This window comes from Monodelphis domestica, chromosome 1 (assembly GCF_027887165.1).
Source record: "Monodelphis domestica isolate mMonDom1 chromosome 1, mMonDom1.pri, whole genome shotgun sequence".
Classification (NCBI taxonomy): domain Eukaryota; kingdom Metazoa; phylum Chordata; class Mammalia; order Didelphimorphia; family Didelphidae; genus Monodelphis; species Monodelphis domestica.
In genome coordinates, this window is record NC_077227.1 from 267526901 (window position 1) to 267542307 (window position 15407).

A 15407-nucleotide genomic window follows, 5' to 3' on the forward strand; every position below is an offset into this window, starting at 1 on the left:
TACCCAGTGGAATTGTGCGTTGGCTATGGGAGGGGTGGTGGGAGGGGGGGAGGAAAAGAAAATGACCAAATAAAATAATGTATAACCAAGGAATAATGTTTGAAATTGACCAAATAAAGTAAATTAATTAATAAAAACAAAGAAAAAAATAATCATCAAAACAATTTGGTACTGGCTAAGAAGTAGAGTAGTTGATCAATGGATAGATTAGGTAGAAAACACATAGTAGTAAATGACCATAGTAATGTAATATTCAATAAACTTAAAGATCCAAGTTTTGGGGAGAAAAACTCACTATTTGACAAAAACTGCTCAGAAAACTGGAAAACAGTATGGCATAAAGTAACCATAGACCAATATCTCACACCATATACAAAGATAAAATAAAAATGGATACACAATCCAGAAATAAAAGGTGATACCATAAACAAATTATGATCAAATAAAATATTGAGAATATTACAAGAAGTAAAATGGATAATTTTGATTACATTAAATTAAAAGAGTTTTCATCCCAAAAAACCAGTACAACCAAGACTGGAAGAGAAACAAATAGTTGGGGGAAAATTTTTATAGTAAGTGTCTCTGATAAAAGCCTCATTTCTCAAATATATAGATAATCAAAGCAGATTTATAAGAATGCAAGTCATTCCTCATTTATTAAATGGTCAAAGGATATGAATAGGCAATACTCAGAAGAAATCAAAACCATCTTTGGTCATGTGAAAAAATTCTTCAAAGCTCTGTTAATTAGTGAAATGCAAATGAAAACAATTCTGAGATACCATACCACACTTATCGGATTGGCTAATATGATCAAAAAGAAAAATGATAAATTCTGGAAGGGATGTGGCAAAATTGGAACACTAATACACTGTTGGTTGAGCTATGAATGGATGCAACCATTCTTGAGAGCAATCTGGAACCAGGCCCAGCAATATCACCTCTAGGTATATATCACAAAGAGATCATCCTTGAGGGGAAAAGGACATATTTGTACAAAAATATTTATGGAAGCTCTTTTGTGCTAGTAAAAAATTAGAAACTTAAGAGATGTCCATTACTGGGGAATAGCTGAACAAGTTGTGGTATATGGTCATAATGGAATACTATTGTACCATAAGAAACAATGACCAGAATGATTTCAGAAAAACTTGGAAAGACTTGTATCAACTGATGCAAAGGGAGGTGGACAGAACCTGGAGGATATTGTTCACAGTGGTAGAAATATTGTATGACAGTTAACTGTTAAGGTCTAAACTATAATCAGCAATGTAAGGATCCAAGATAACCCTAAGGGATTCATTCTGAAAAATGCTATCCCACAGTCATAAGAGTAACTGTCAGAGTATGATTTCAGATTGAGCCATAACTATAGCTCACCTTATTTCCTACATGAGTTTCTTCTTGCATATCTGATTTGTTTTCTTTCACAACATGAGGAATATAGAAATTTGTATTGTAAGACAGCACTATAAAAATCTATATAAAATTGTTTACATTGTGGAGAGGGGAGAAAGAAGAAAAGAGAGAGAGAGAATTTGGATTGCAAAAGGTTAAGCATTAAAAAAATGTTTCTTCATGTAATTAAAAAAAGGAATAGACCCAAAAAAGAAGAAAAAATTTCTGTTGAGCCCCCAATTGGAAACAATGGAGACCAAGATCAAGCAGTAGAAATACCAGTTCCAAGGAAGAACAGGTCCAGAGGCCTAGAAAAGTGACTTGTCCAGCACAGATGCCACATTCTTCAAGGAGAGAACTGAAGACTTTATGAGAAGACAGACACTGGAGCACCTTGTAGCAGCAGAGATATAAATTGACTTGACCATATCTGTTCTCTGTGTATGTACCTCTGTAGTTATAAACTCTATGGACATCCACTTTTTTCATTGATGCTGTACATATTTGCAGAAAAGCATGCCCTGGATTTAACAGTGTTCCCTTGAGCTGGAAGGGTTGGGAAGGGTGTGCTAAGCCAAAACTATGAAATACTGATAGAATGATAAAGCCAAAGTATCCTTGTATATTTATGTGGTATACAGATAAGGGGATATGGGCCAGGCATGTTACTATATAAGGCTGAGACAAAAAAAGTGCTGCTGTTATTTTTAACATTTGTTTACTTTCTGCAGTGTGATGTTGGACAGAACTCTCTATGGTCTTCTAAAGACACACACACATATATACAAACACATAAAATGTATTTAAAGCTTTGAGAAATATTTTGAGACTAGTCATAAGTTGGAGATTATGATAGCAAAAGTATATCAGAATTCATACCCAATCACTTTAGAGCTACTTTTTCCATACATGAAACTCTCATTAGATATCTCTCTTTATAACGTTTTACCATATACTATACACATTTCTATATGTCCACATTTTTTTAATCTCTCAGAGGAAATTTTCACTATTCAAATAACATTTTTGGATGTTGTCCCTTGGAAGAAGAATTTTAAAAAGGAATTCCCTTAAATGTTTGGAATTTATTTCTTTGTAATTTTTCTCCTCTCCCACCCCCTCCTTAGACAGGACACCTTTGAAAAATCTTTCTCAAAACACTGGGGGTGGGGATGGTGTTTCCTGTTAAGAAAAGTGCATTTAGAAAATGTAAAAAGGAAAATAACAAAACTTCCAGCTGGAGTGAGAAAAAAAATCAAATCTTCATAGACATTTTTGTCTGTGTCCAACTGGTGACTTTCCAGTGGGGTCTGGTTTGTCAAATCTGTTTCTCTCTTTCCAAAATGAAACTTTAGTTGTGGGAAGTTTTCATCAAGTTGTCAATTTTACTTCATAAAGGGAAAATGTTCGGGGAAAGTTAACAATCATATTTCTTAGTTGAATTTGTGTTCATTGAGTTTTCTATATTTCCTTAGTTTAAAAAACTGTTGGCCATTGGAAAACTTTTTCAAAAGCCCACATAACACCAGAAGTCTTTTAAGAATCAGAAATCTGGCTCGATGAAAAGTAAAATGATTTCTGAGGGAAGGGGCACCCTCTCCAATAGCCAGTGATCCAGTATCATCAAGTTCCTTTGGGTGCACTGATCCGCTGGCTGTGTACACATTCTTTAGCTCAGACCATGGAATAGTGTCATGAATGAATGAAAATGAATGAAAAAAGTAAATATTAAATATTTATTATTTGACACATTCAGGGCATATAGCCTGAGGAAGAAAGAACTATAGACAATTAAGACCCATTTCATGGAGACATTGTCCATTTCTTGCAGAGGAAGCATGCTGATGCAGTCTGCCATGTGGGCTGGGGAGCTTACTTCTGGAAAGGCCTGGTGTTGTATAAAGGAAGTGCCTTAGATGCAGACATTCTGTGGCTGGTTCCTGTCTGTTAGCCATGTGATGAAGAGGAGTGGTTTTTATTTTTATTTTGTTTTGTTAGCTTGGCACTGTAACCAGAACTGGGGAGGGGAGCGTTCAAATGTCAGTAGTCTGTCAGGGCCATCCTCCTGGTGTAGTAACTTTTTGGATTTGTTATCTCTGAAGGATGTCCTTGCTGTTGCTTCTGTGTTGGTTGTGTCCATTGCCTTACAGCTAATTTCTCAACTGAGAGAGGTACTAGTAATGAGTTCCTATAACTTCTCCATTTTTTTTTGAGACTTCAAAGTAGTTTTGTCTATCTAGTCAGTAGACTAGGCCTTGCCAAGCCCTTTTCATGGCTGCTCATTCATCTTTGGTGCCCATCTTTTACCCAGCTCTCATCTATGGCTTCAAGTGTGGGTTTCAGCAGTCTGGTTGAATCAGATTAAGGTAATTGATAGGCCTCAAATCTATAGATGAGTACAGAGGATGTCTACCTGAAGCTTGTGAAGACTTTCTTAGCAGAATGGGTAGATGAGAAGAGTTTGTCCCAGTGATCATGAATATGGTGGAAGCAGGCACCATCAAGCTCCTAGAGCTTGGTCATATGTTAAAGATGCCCAGGTCATTCACTGTATCTCAGGCATTGCTAGTTATCATGACTTTTGTCTTGTCACTGGACTTTAATGACTCTGGAAGAAAGAGGCTGATGACTTTTTACAATTCTGCCTCACATAAGTCCAATCCATGAGCAAGTCTGCTGTGATTGATCTTCTTTGAAAACAAAGAATGAACAAGATGTGGTTCTTACCTAAATTCAGTAGACATGATGTAAAGTCCATAGTGGAAGAAGTTTGTTCAGGGAAGCCTCTTTTAGAAGAAAATTCACTTTACTTCAATTCTATTTATTGACAGCCATGGACAAGGTCCTAGGGAATATGTCAGATGCTAGAGATAGCAAAACAGTAAATTGGTCCCTGCCTTCAAGAACATGATATTCTACTGGAGAGATTTAATGTGGACATAGACAAATAAATAAAAAGTAATTTGGAAGAGAAAGTATACAAACAACTGGGAGGACCAGGAAAGGTTTTCAAGAGGAGGTGACACCTGACCCCAGTTTGACAAAGACTAGGAATTCTAAGAGGTAGAGTTAAGGAAGGAATGCAGTCTAGAGATGGAAGGCAGCTTGTGTGAAAAGACAGTGACAGCAAGTGAAATGTTGAGTTCAGAGAGACCTGACAGGCCAGTTTGGCTCTAACACAGAGTGAGTGAAGGAAGGACATTAATATGAATTAAATCTGAAAAAGTAAGGAGGGGCCAGCTTGTGCAGAGTTTTAAATGCCAGGCTGAAGAATTTTTATTTTTTCCTAGATGTAGTAGGAAACCACTGAATATATTTAAGTGGAAATCAGAAAAATTATTTTAAGGATTATTCTTGCAACTGTGTGGATGAATTAAAGATGAACGAAACATTTTTTTTAGGATTTTGGTTGTGAAAAGAAATATAGGGTAATCATTTAAGGGTATTGCAGGGCAAGGAGTAATTTTAAAAAAATTATTTTTGTATTTGATCAACTTCAAACATTATTCCTTGTTTACAAAATCATATTCTATTCTTCTCCCCCTACTCCCACCCTTCCCGTAACTGACATGCAATTCCACTGGGTATTACATGTGACCTTGATCAGAACCTATTTCCATGTTGTTGATATTTGCACTAGGATGTTCATTTAGAGTCTACATCCCCCCACTTCGATCCATGTAATCAAGCAGTTGTTTTTCTTTGGTGTTTCTACTCCCACAGTTTTTCCTCTGAATGTGGATAGTGTTCTTTCTCATAAATCCCTGTGGGTTGTACAGGATCACTGCATTGCCACTAATGGAGAAGTCCATTACATTCGCTTGTACCACAATGTATCAGTCTCTGTGTACAATGCTCTCCTGGTTCTGCTCCTTTAGCTCTGCATCACTTCCTGGAGGATGTACCAGTTCCCATGGAATTCCTCCACTTTATTATTCCTTTGAGCACAATAGTATTCCACCACCAATATATACCACAATTTGTTCAGCCATTCCCCAATTGAAGGGCATCCCCTCATTTTCCAATTTTTTGCCATTACAAAGAGCACAGCTATGAATATTCTTGTACAAGTCTTTTTCCTTATTATCTCTTTGGGGTACAAATCCAGCAGTGCTATGGCTGGATCAAAGGGCAGACAGACTTTTAGTGTCCTTTGGGCATAGTTCAAAATTGCCCTCCAGAATAGTTGGATCAATTCACAACTCCACCAGCAATGCATTAATATCCCAACTTTCCCACATCCCCTCCAGTATTCATTACTTTCCATTGCTGTGGTAATTTTTTTTTTTAAAGGATGAGACAACATGGCCATATTTGAATGGGAAGGAACCAAAAGATGAGGAGAGATTGAAGATGAAAGAAAGAAGTTCTCAGAGGATAAAGGAGGGGTTGGGATCAAACAAGCAAGTGGAAGGGTTGATTTTGGAAAGGAAGACTATGATAGGCTCATTATTTACTAGTATTCTTTTTGCCCTCGTGTAGATTAGGCTAATTATTTCCTCTACCAGGCAAAGAAACTGTCCCAAAGATCTGATTAACTCAGGGGGCTAAGGCACAAGCCTCATTTTTGTAGAGGCATCTTCTTGGTAGTCTCTGGTCATATTAACGTGCCTTCTTCTCACTTAGGGGGATAAAAAAGCCCACCTACATGGAGTCAGGGCCCTTTGTACTTGACTGATGCATTAGTCACCATACTCTGCCCTGCTGACCAGATTTGTTTCTATATGGAGGCAAGAGAGGCCATATTTACTCAAGCTAAGTGCTGTAGTATCCTTGTTAAATATCCTTCCTATGCTAGGGTTAAGTAATATTTCTTGTATTACTGTTGAGTGATTTATGACTATCTGATTTAATTCCAATATTGAGTCTTGGTTAAGTGACTGACCTGAGTAAAATCTGCCCACCAAAAGGGCTAACTTTTTTCTCAGAAACTGTATGGAACAAATAAGAAATTGGGGAATGATGTTGAGAATCCTTTGAGATGTGGAGTAGAGGAAAAGGAGGAGATCATAATGAATAGTTTCTATTTTCTTATCCAAGTAGGACTTGAGGTTCTATGCTAAGAGGATAAGGAATTTGCTATGCTAAGGAATTTGTGAAGAAAGATTGTCAATAAAACAAGAGGACAAGAGATTCAAGAATAGAGTACTGTTAATATATCAACCTGAGGGTCAAGACTGTGAAGCGAGGATAATGAATCCAGAATAGGGATGATTGACTGGGACTGTGTAGTTGAAAAATAATTTTTGGAGGAGTAAGGAAGACAGAGAATGAGATGGAAGGACAAAAATGTTAAGAAGAATTTCAGAGTTCTGGATCATTAAAGGAGCAATATTATTGTTCATGGTAAGATCCAGGGTATGGCATATTCCTATAGGTATCTGAGATTGAGGGATAAAATAATTCATGGGAGTTGAGGGTGTTGGTGGGCTGAGAGTCATGGCATAGTCAAGAAGTCATTGGGATGTGACTGAAATCTTCTAATGAGAGGCCAGGGGTTGGATAGAGAGAAAAACTAAATTAAGTTTTGAACTCCTTAAGAAAGGCAAGAGATTTGATAGCTAACCATGACAAGGATCTGAACCAGGTGATACAGATGGATGGAGAGAAACTTGAAGGAGAAGTAGTTATTCAGTGGGTATAGGAAAGGGAAGGTCAGGTAGTGTTAATGAGAATCAAGTAGATTGTCTATTCTTCCTGGGGTGGTATATTGGAGAAGAACACAAGAAGGAATATCTGTACTACCATTGTCCAATGGTAAGTATGGGCAAAGCATCTTCTGGAGCTGTGGACTCCAGACCTTTTTGACTGTGCAATCTATCAGTAAAAAAAAAAATGAGTATACATTCCTAGTATATATATATATATATATATATATATACACACATATATACACATATATATATACATATATATTATATACACATACATACATATATATATTATATATACATACATATATATTATATACATACATATATATTATATATACATGCATACATATATATTATATACACACACATATATTATATATACATACATATATATTATATATATACATACATATATATTATATACATACATATATATTATATATACACACATATATATTATATACACATACATATATATTATATATACATACATACATATATATTATATATACATACATACATATATATTATATATACATACATACATATATATTATATATACATACATACATATATATAATTGTTTACATGTACTATTGTTCCAACATATTTTGCATATCATGAAATATATGCATCAAAAAGAAATTTAAAATTGTAGGGGGGGGGCTGGCCTGCAGCCCTCCCAAGAAAGGAAAGATAGAAGGTTGACTTTGGGGGAAAGGACTGAGCTGAGGGGATGGATAAGAAAAAGGCAGACATCCATGCAATATTCATAATAATGGAGCTTCACAAATCAAGCTCAGCTACTTAACTTTCACAAGGAAATGAAACAGTTAAGTAACTTTAAATCAACATACGGGAGTAAGCAATGAGCATGGAGATTAGCTGAGAGAAAAGCCATGGTCCCTTAAAGACAAGGCTTTAAGTACGGACCAGTCTGGCTTGAGGATAGGAGATTGAGAAAGAAAGGTCTTTCAGAGAGAGAAAGAGAGATAGAGAGAGAGGAAGTTAAAGCTCCAGGAAAGACTGAGACAGGTGAAAGGTGATAAGGTAAGGGCTGGCTTTCTGTGGTCGCTCATATTTATTGGCATTGAGATGCAAATGTACATAATACATATTAATGAATACACAGCGGATTGCCATTGGTTCAGTTGTAAATTACGACACGGCAGAGGTGTGGCTTGTCTCAGCCAGGTGAGCACAAAGAAACCTGAGTTCACTCCTATAAGAGATGCTGGGATCAAAGGTCAATGCCTTTCTTGCCATGCGCAGGACCTAGCATGGGCTTTCCTAAGACAATCCTTACAGATAAATTTCCCTTGTGCATACACAGGTGTGGACTGTTACAAAAATGATAAAAAGATAGAATATTCTGTATTTTAAAAATTCTTTAAAAACCATTGTATTCTCACCAAAATATCATAAATAATATTATACAAATTATAAAAATATAAATGCATTATAATAGTAGTTTAGTGGGAACAATATGACTGAATATACATAATTATTTTTGAAAATATTGGTTTAACACCATGATACAGCAATTCAAGGAGTCTGGTTTTAAGTTTGGCTTATTTCAAAACTTGTCTATCATAGCTGAAATGTGGAAGTATTTATAGACTATAAGCACCAGCACCCACAAAAAACCATTTCAAAAGATAAATTGGCAGGTGGAAAGATATTGCTGTTCTCTCTATTTCATTAAACTTAGAAGTTTCTCCTCAAGCTTGAAAAAGATTACCACAAAAAAAGACCTTAATTCCTGGCAGTGCTGCTGCCTTCAAGAGATTTTTCCAGATTCTCCTAGCTATCAGTGCTTCATCTCTAGCCTCCCCCTCAAATTACTTTATGTCTATTTTGTCTGTATAAGGGAGTAGCGTGTATTTTTTGTCCATGTAGTTCATGTATGTGCACAAAAGAAAGGCAAGAATAGATAACTCTGGAATCCCCTTCCACTACCATTTTCCCAGGGAGATTTGATTCTTTTCAGGAAGAAAAGTAAAAGGTAGGGCTAGAGGTTGCCCACTCATCCATCTGTAGAGAGAAGGGTAGCCCAGCTAGAATTATGTCTATCTACTCCCTTAAAGATTATTATCTTAGAAAATAAAGATCTTAGATAATAAAGATCTTAAAGATTATTATTTTAGGGGAAACGAATTTTAGTTTTAAGCTGTATTTCTGATTATTATCTCTTAATGGGAAAGGTCAACCCCAAGCTATATATCTGAGATTGACCCCCTCCCTACTAAAGGCCAATTCCACAGTGAACACACATAGCAAATAGCCAAGAAATTCATTTATCCAAAAAGATGGCAAATGGAAATCAGAGGAAGTAAATATATGAGACTATATGGTCATTGTCCTTCATATTTGAAGAGAATCAAAATAGTATCACTCGTAATGTCTTGAGACTCACATAAATTGGATTTGAGTGAGTCAGAATTGCACCAATTTGTTAGTCTGACATTTTCTTCTAGTCATCCAAGTCTGGTGGCAAGACCAAAAGTCAGGATAACTGGTGTTGGCTGGGGATGTCCTTGGTTTTTCTCCTACTCACACTCTGCAGCACCTGTTTCTACCATCTTCATGGCCGAAGGAACATACTGTTCTCGTTTTCCCCTTCTTCTGGGGGAAATCTTCATATGCCTGAGATAGACACCCCTTTAATTCACTGGTGGGTATCAGTTACCTTTAACCTGGTTTTCTATCCAATGATCCCCCTAGCTGCCCTTTAGTAGATATTTAATAAAAGTTTGTGGTGATCCATCTTTGGACCTCCCTTCCTTTATTATGTACAGCCCTTACCTGCCTTCACTTATTGGGAAAGAAGTCTCTCTGAACACCAAGGAATAATCAGTTTCCACACTGTTTGTGAAGGACATTCCTGGGAGAGATCACAGAACTGCCAAATAAGCAAAAGCAGCCACACTGGCCCAAACTCTGTTCCATATAGTTTTTCCACTTCCTGGATTTTGCCTTCCAGCTCATCAGTGTTAATGACTATTCCACGACTTTTTCTCCATTCCTTAAATGTATGTTCCCATAGGGAACAGAAACCAGCTGCATTCTGCAGCTGCCCCCATTTCCCTCTCTATTCTAAAGACTAGCAGGCTCAACATTCTAAGCAGGTAAAGTTCATTAGCGTGGACAGAGTGGAGGAGAGAGAAAAGGAAGGAGAAGTAATGGGAGAAGGAAACTCTTCCTAATAAGTTATTTAGTGGAATCTGGAACCAGAAGGGTGTTATGTCCAGCCCCAACCCAGACCTTTCACTAGTCTCTTCTTTCCGCAAATGAGGCACAACTCCTTAGCTCACAGATGAACTTCTTATCTATTCTTGTGATTCAAAAGACTTACTTATGGGAGAGAGGGGAGGGAAGAAAAGAAAATGATCTTTGTTTCCAATGAATAATGTTTGGAAATGACCAAATAAAAATAATAATAAAAAAGACTTACTTATACCTCCCTTGCAGACCTAAGCCCATGATGCTACTCTGAAACTGGCCCTAAGCAGTCCCTGTGCCAGTCTATATAGTAAGTATCAGCAAAGCCAAATTCTTCTCTTATTCATATAAAAATGCACATTAAAGTTTTAGAATCCATGCACCTCCATGGATCATCGTTTATACTCTCAAGGGTATACCCATATCATTTTGGAGATCACTGCTGAAAAATGCTGAAGACAAAAAAGCTCTCACAAACACTCATTGATAGAAAACTTAACAAATAGCAGCAACTACATAACTACTCCCTTAATTTCCAGGATGCTGCATTTTATGAGACTATTAAATAGGCATTTTATGGTTCTGTTTGCACAACGTGATGGTGATGCTAATAACTGACTTTTTGCAGCACTTTAAAGTTTATCAACATTTTTATATATAAGATCTCGTTTGAGTCATTAGGTATATTCATTTTACAATGGGAAAACTAGGGCTCAGAGAACCTTATTTGTGTGTAACTTACAGTATGATTTGCCAGTGATCAATAGCAAGTATCAGCAGAGAGATCTGAGTATAGGTCTTTCTTCCTCATGCCAAATCCAGTAGTCTACCCATTATATCATAGTGTCTATTGTGGAGCAAAGGGATCTGGGATTGTGGTGGAAGTTCCCAAACTTTTTTGGTTCATGGTGATTTTAGCATTTTAGTACAATTTTTTTATGATACCCTTGGGCCAAAAGAAATACTTAACAGTTTTGTTTATTTAGTTGTTAGGCCCAGAAAACTTATATAAGTATTTATGTCCTAATATCTTAGTAGGATCTTTGAAATTTCAATTTTAGATTTGAAAAAATAATACACACAAATTGAAAAAAATTATTTTATTCTTAAGTAATCACAATCAATTACCAATATGCAATCAGTATACTTGTTGGACACTGCCCACATTCTTGAAATCAGATTGTAAACTACTACTTTCATTTCTTGTTCCACAATCATTTATTTATTTATCATAGCAAGTTCCAAAACTAGAACTGCAAAAATGGAATAGTCTAACCTAAAACTTCAGACCCTTTTATGATCAGGACTTTGAGGACTTGCTAAAGGGTCATAGTCTAATTTCAGTTGTGTCTGACTCTTTGTGGTCTCATTTGGGAATATCTTGGCAAAGCTCCCGGAGTGGTCTACCATTTCTTTCTCCAGGTCATTTGACAGATGAGGAAACTGAGGTAAATAGGGTAAAGTGACTTGCCCAGGGTCACATAGCTAGGAAGTATCTGAGACAAGATTTAAACACAAATCCTCTTGACTTCAGTCCTGGCACTATACTGTGCTATTTAGCTGCCCCTTCTGCTAAGTTCTAAGATTACTTGTTTAGAGATTGAACACAAATATGAATGGATAATAATGCATTTACTTATTTTGGCAGATAAATAAATTGAATGCTATCAGCAAGAGCTGGGTAGCAACACAGGTCAATTGCAAGCTAGTGTAGATATGGATGTCCAAATCAAGGAAATAGTCAATCAATCAGCAAATATTTATGAAGTGCCTGATCTTGGGCTATGTGCTGAGCATATACAGACAGAAATGAAACAGTTCCTGCCTTCAAGGGAACTAACCTATTGGAAACTCTGTTATAATATTATTCCATTTATTTATTTTTATTTTATAATTTTATTATATTATTACATTGATAATTATGATTTAAAATAATTTTACATTACATACAAAAAATTACATTACAATGACAGTGGAATAGTATTACCATCTGGTGCCCTTGCAAAAGTTACTTAAAGTTAATATTTGACTCACTTTTAGGGTCTCCCCAAAGTGAAGGAAGTGTGGAAAGGCACCCAATATACCACCATGAATCTGGTATGGGTGTGAAGAGAGAATTAGGCTCTCTTAGCTTATTTTTAATGTAATCATTCAGCAACCTTTAATTTAATCAAATCAAGAACTAAGGTACCCCTGTTTAGCGCCTAGCTCACCAGTAAGTAAGAGAGTTCACAAGTTCACTTACTAGAGAAAGCTCACACCTCCAAAGGTCACTGCCCTCCTTGGACAGTACTAGGCAAATTGGGAGGCTGTGACTGGTTTTCCTGAAGTGAAGGAGCAACAGGAAGTGACATTGAGAAAACTGCTTTTAAAAGGCCAGTGCAAGGATTCATTTAGTCATTCTGCATTGGGATGGCTGAGGGGAGACTCTTGGAGGCACTCACTTTTGCCTGGACTCATTCTGTGCTGGGGAGGCTTGCTGGTGAGTGACTTTGGCTAAAGGAAGAGGCTTGCATTGGTGGATTTCTGGTTGAAGACACCACTGGGACTTCCATGTGGAGATTGAGGGAGTCCTTGCCAGGGGCTGAGCCAGACTTCACTGAATTAACACTTGGACTGGTAGGCCAGACAATTCTCTACCTCCTTCCTGTATTTCCCACTTTAATACCTCTACCTTGTTGTAAATAAAAGCTGCTAACACTTTTTTTTCCTGACTTAAGGGTTAATATTTTACAAATGGTGACCACAATCTTACTTTTAGAACTCTTATATTTAGTCAAACCTAATTTTAAATCTTACATGGGACAGGCAGCTGGTGGTGCAGTGGATAGAATGCTGGCCCTGGAGCCTGAAAGAGCTGAATTTAAAACTGGCTTCCAACACTTACCAGTTGTCGGACCTTGGGCAAGTCACTTACCCTGTTTCAGTTTCCTCAACTGCAAACTGAGGATAAAAGCCTAGCACATATTAGGTACTCCATAAACATTTATTTCCTTTCTTCCTTTTTGTACATAAAAGAAATGCTGAGGACAAAAAAAAAGCTCTCACAAACACTCATTGATAGAAAACTTAACAAATAGCAGCAACTACATAACTACTGCCTCAATTACCAGGATGATGCATTTTATGAGATTAATAAATAGGCATTTTATGTTTCTCCTTGGCTTCATATTGTCCAAACAATTCCTTGCAGGTCCTTGTCTTCTGGTATGCTTGACCCAGGATTGAGCTTCCTCCCCTATTGATGGCATCCTTTCTAATGCAGAAACTCCTTCTACTACCAGTCAGCTCTGACTAATGGTCTCAGGTTTCCAAAATCTCAAAGTCTGGAAATTCCTAAACTGAAACTATCCATCTGGGAATCTCTGTTCTATTACCTAGACTCCAGAAAAGAAAAACGGCTGCCAGAAAAGGCAGTTTACTTGGGTTGCTTACCATTTACTTAGAAGGATGAAGAAAGATGGAATGGATTAATTCCTTTAAAAAAATTCACTGCATCATTGGCTCTTTCTGCTCAGTGACCAAGAGGGTTCTTGTTTTATCATTCCCAAGGCACTGAGGAATTTAGTTCTGAGTCCCATGGGGTCAGCTGGAAGCAGGCAGGGAAGCTCTACACACACCTACTGATCTAAGTCAATGAAAGACTGTGATTGTTTGTGTATTTGAGCCAAGGGAAAACTCTGGAGCTGATATGGAATCATCTACTGGTCCAAGAGGACATCAGATGTACATAAAATCACAAGATTTGTACTCAGGGAATTCAGAGAAAAGTGTTATTGATTTCTTCTGCTTGCTTGGAGAGCATAAGCATCAACAAGTCTTCGAGACTGGTATTCATAGAAAGGAGAGATAAAGAATATAAATAACACTATTGCTTAGTTGGGCAGGTAGGCTCTGCAGGATCTAGAGACTACTTAATCAAGCAACCTACTCAAGGAGATGCTTGGCTTGGCAAAAGTAAGAATGTCTACAAGTACATCTTTAAGAAGACCCACAACCAGAATGTTTTAGTTGCATGTTGCATATTGCTGAGTATTCTGGCTACCTAATAATACCACTAAGAATGACCTTTCTGAATTTATCCTATATGTACAAATGGTGGGAGCCAAGATTACCTTTATACTTTGCTTTGAAATTTCAGGAAATGGAGATGTGGACACATAGCCTACTCACTCAACTGAAAGATCAGATCTATTGTGTAACTATTGTTTCAGCTTTGTAGAGCTTGTAAAGGAAGAAGCAATTGATTATTTTTATTATAATTTATTATAAAAATCCTGTTTCAAAAACCTTGCTAAAAATCTTGGTGTGTTGGAAAAGCATATGATATTGAAATGGTAGATAGCCATACCAAACCCAAAAGTTGAAAGATGAGATAATCTTCCATGCTACAAAAAGGCCTCAGATACAATATAGAACTTGGAGGAGTTAGTCAGGCTCCCTGATGATCAGGAGGCCAGGAACACTGGAGACCTCTTTCTATGCTGGCATTGAACCATTAACAACTATTATTTTAGTCTTTCCATTCAATCGCTTCTAACTGTATTTAATTTTTCCACATTTCTCCAACTTTATAAGGATAGCATAAGATGTTTTAATCAAAATTTTTACCAAAAATCTAAGCAAACTATATCTATAGCATTCCCTTCACCTAATGGGATAGTAATTCTGTCCAAATAGGAATGAATTTAGTCTGGTATGAACTGTTCTTGATGAAGTCATGTTAACTTTTTATAATCACTGCTTTTCTTTCTAGAAATCAGACTTTATCCTTCATGGTTATTTCTAGAAGTTCATAAAGAATCAGACCAAAATTCACTGGCCTATACTTCTGAGGACTCTGTTCTATTTCCTTTTTTGAAAATTAGGATATTTGAAAATTAGGATATTCTCCAACATAGGCCTTTTTAGAAAAATTCTGTTTTTTATTCTCTTTGGAATTGTTTCCCTTTCTTCCTTCAGAATTCCAATCTTGAATATTATGGAATGATTTCTATGGAATTTTAATCCAAGGGATTCTCTCTATCTCTCCTTTGAAATCCTTTGATATGCTTCCTCATAATTTCAAGTGTGTGTTAGACTATGTCAACAATGCAATGAATTAAATTTGACCTCAAAGATCTGACACTT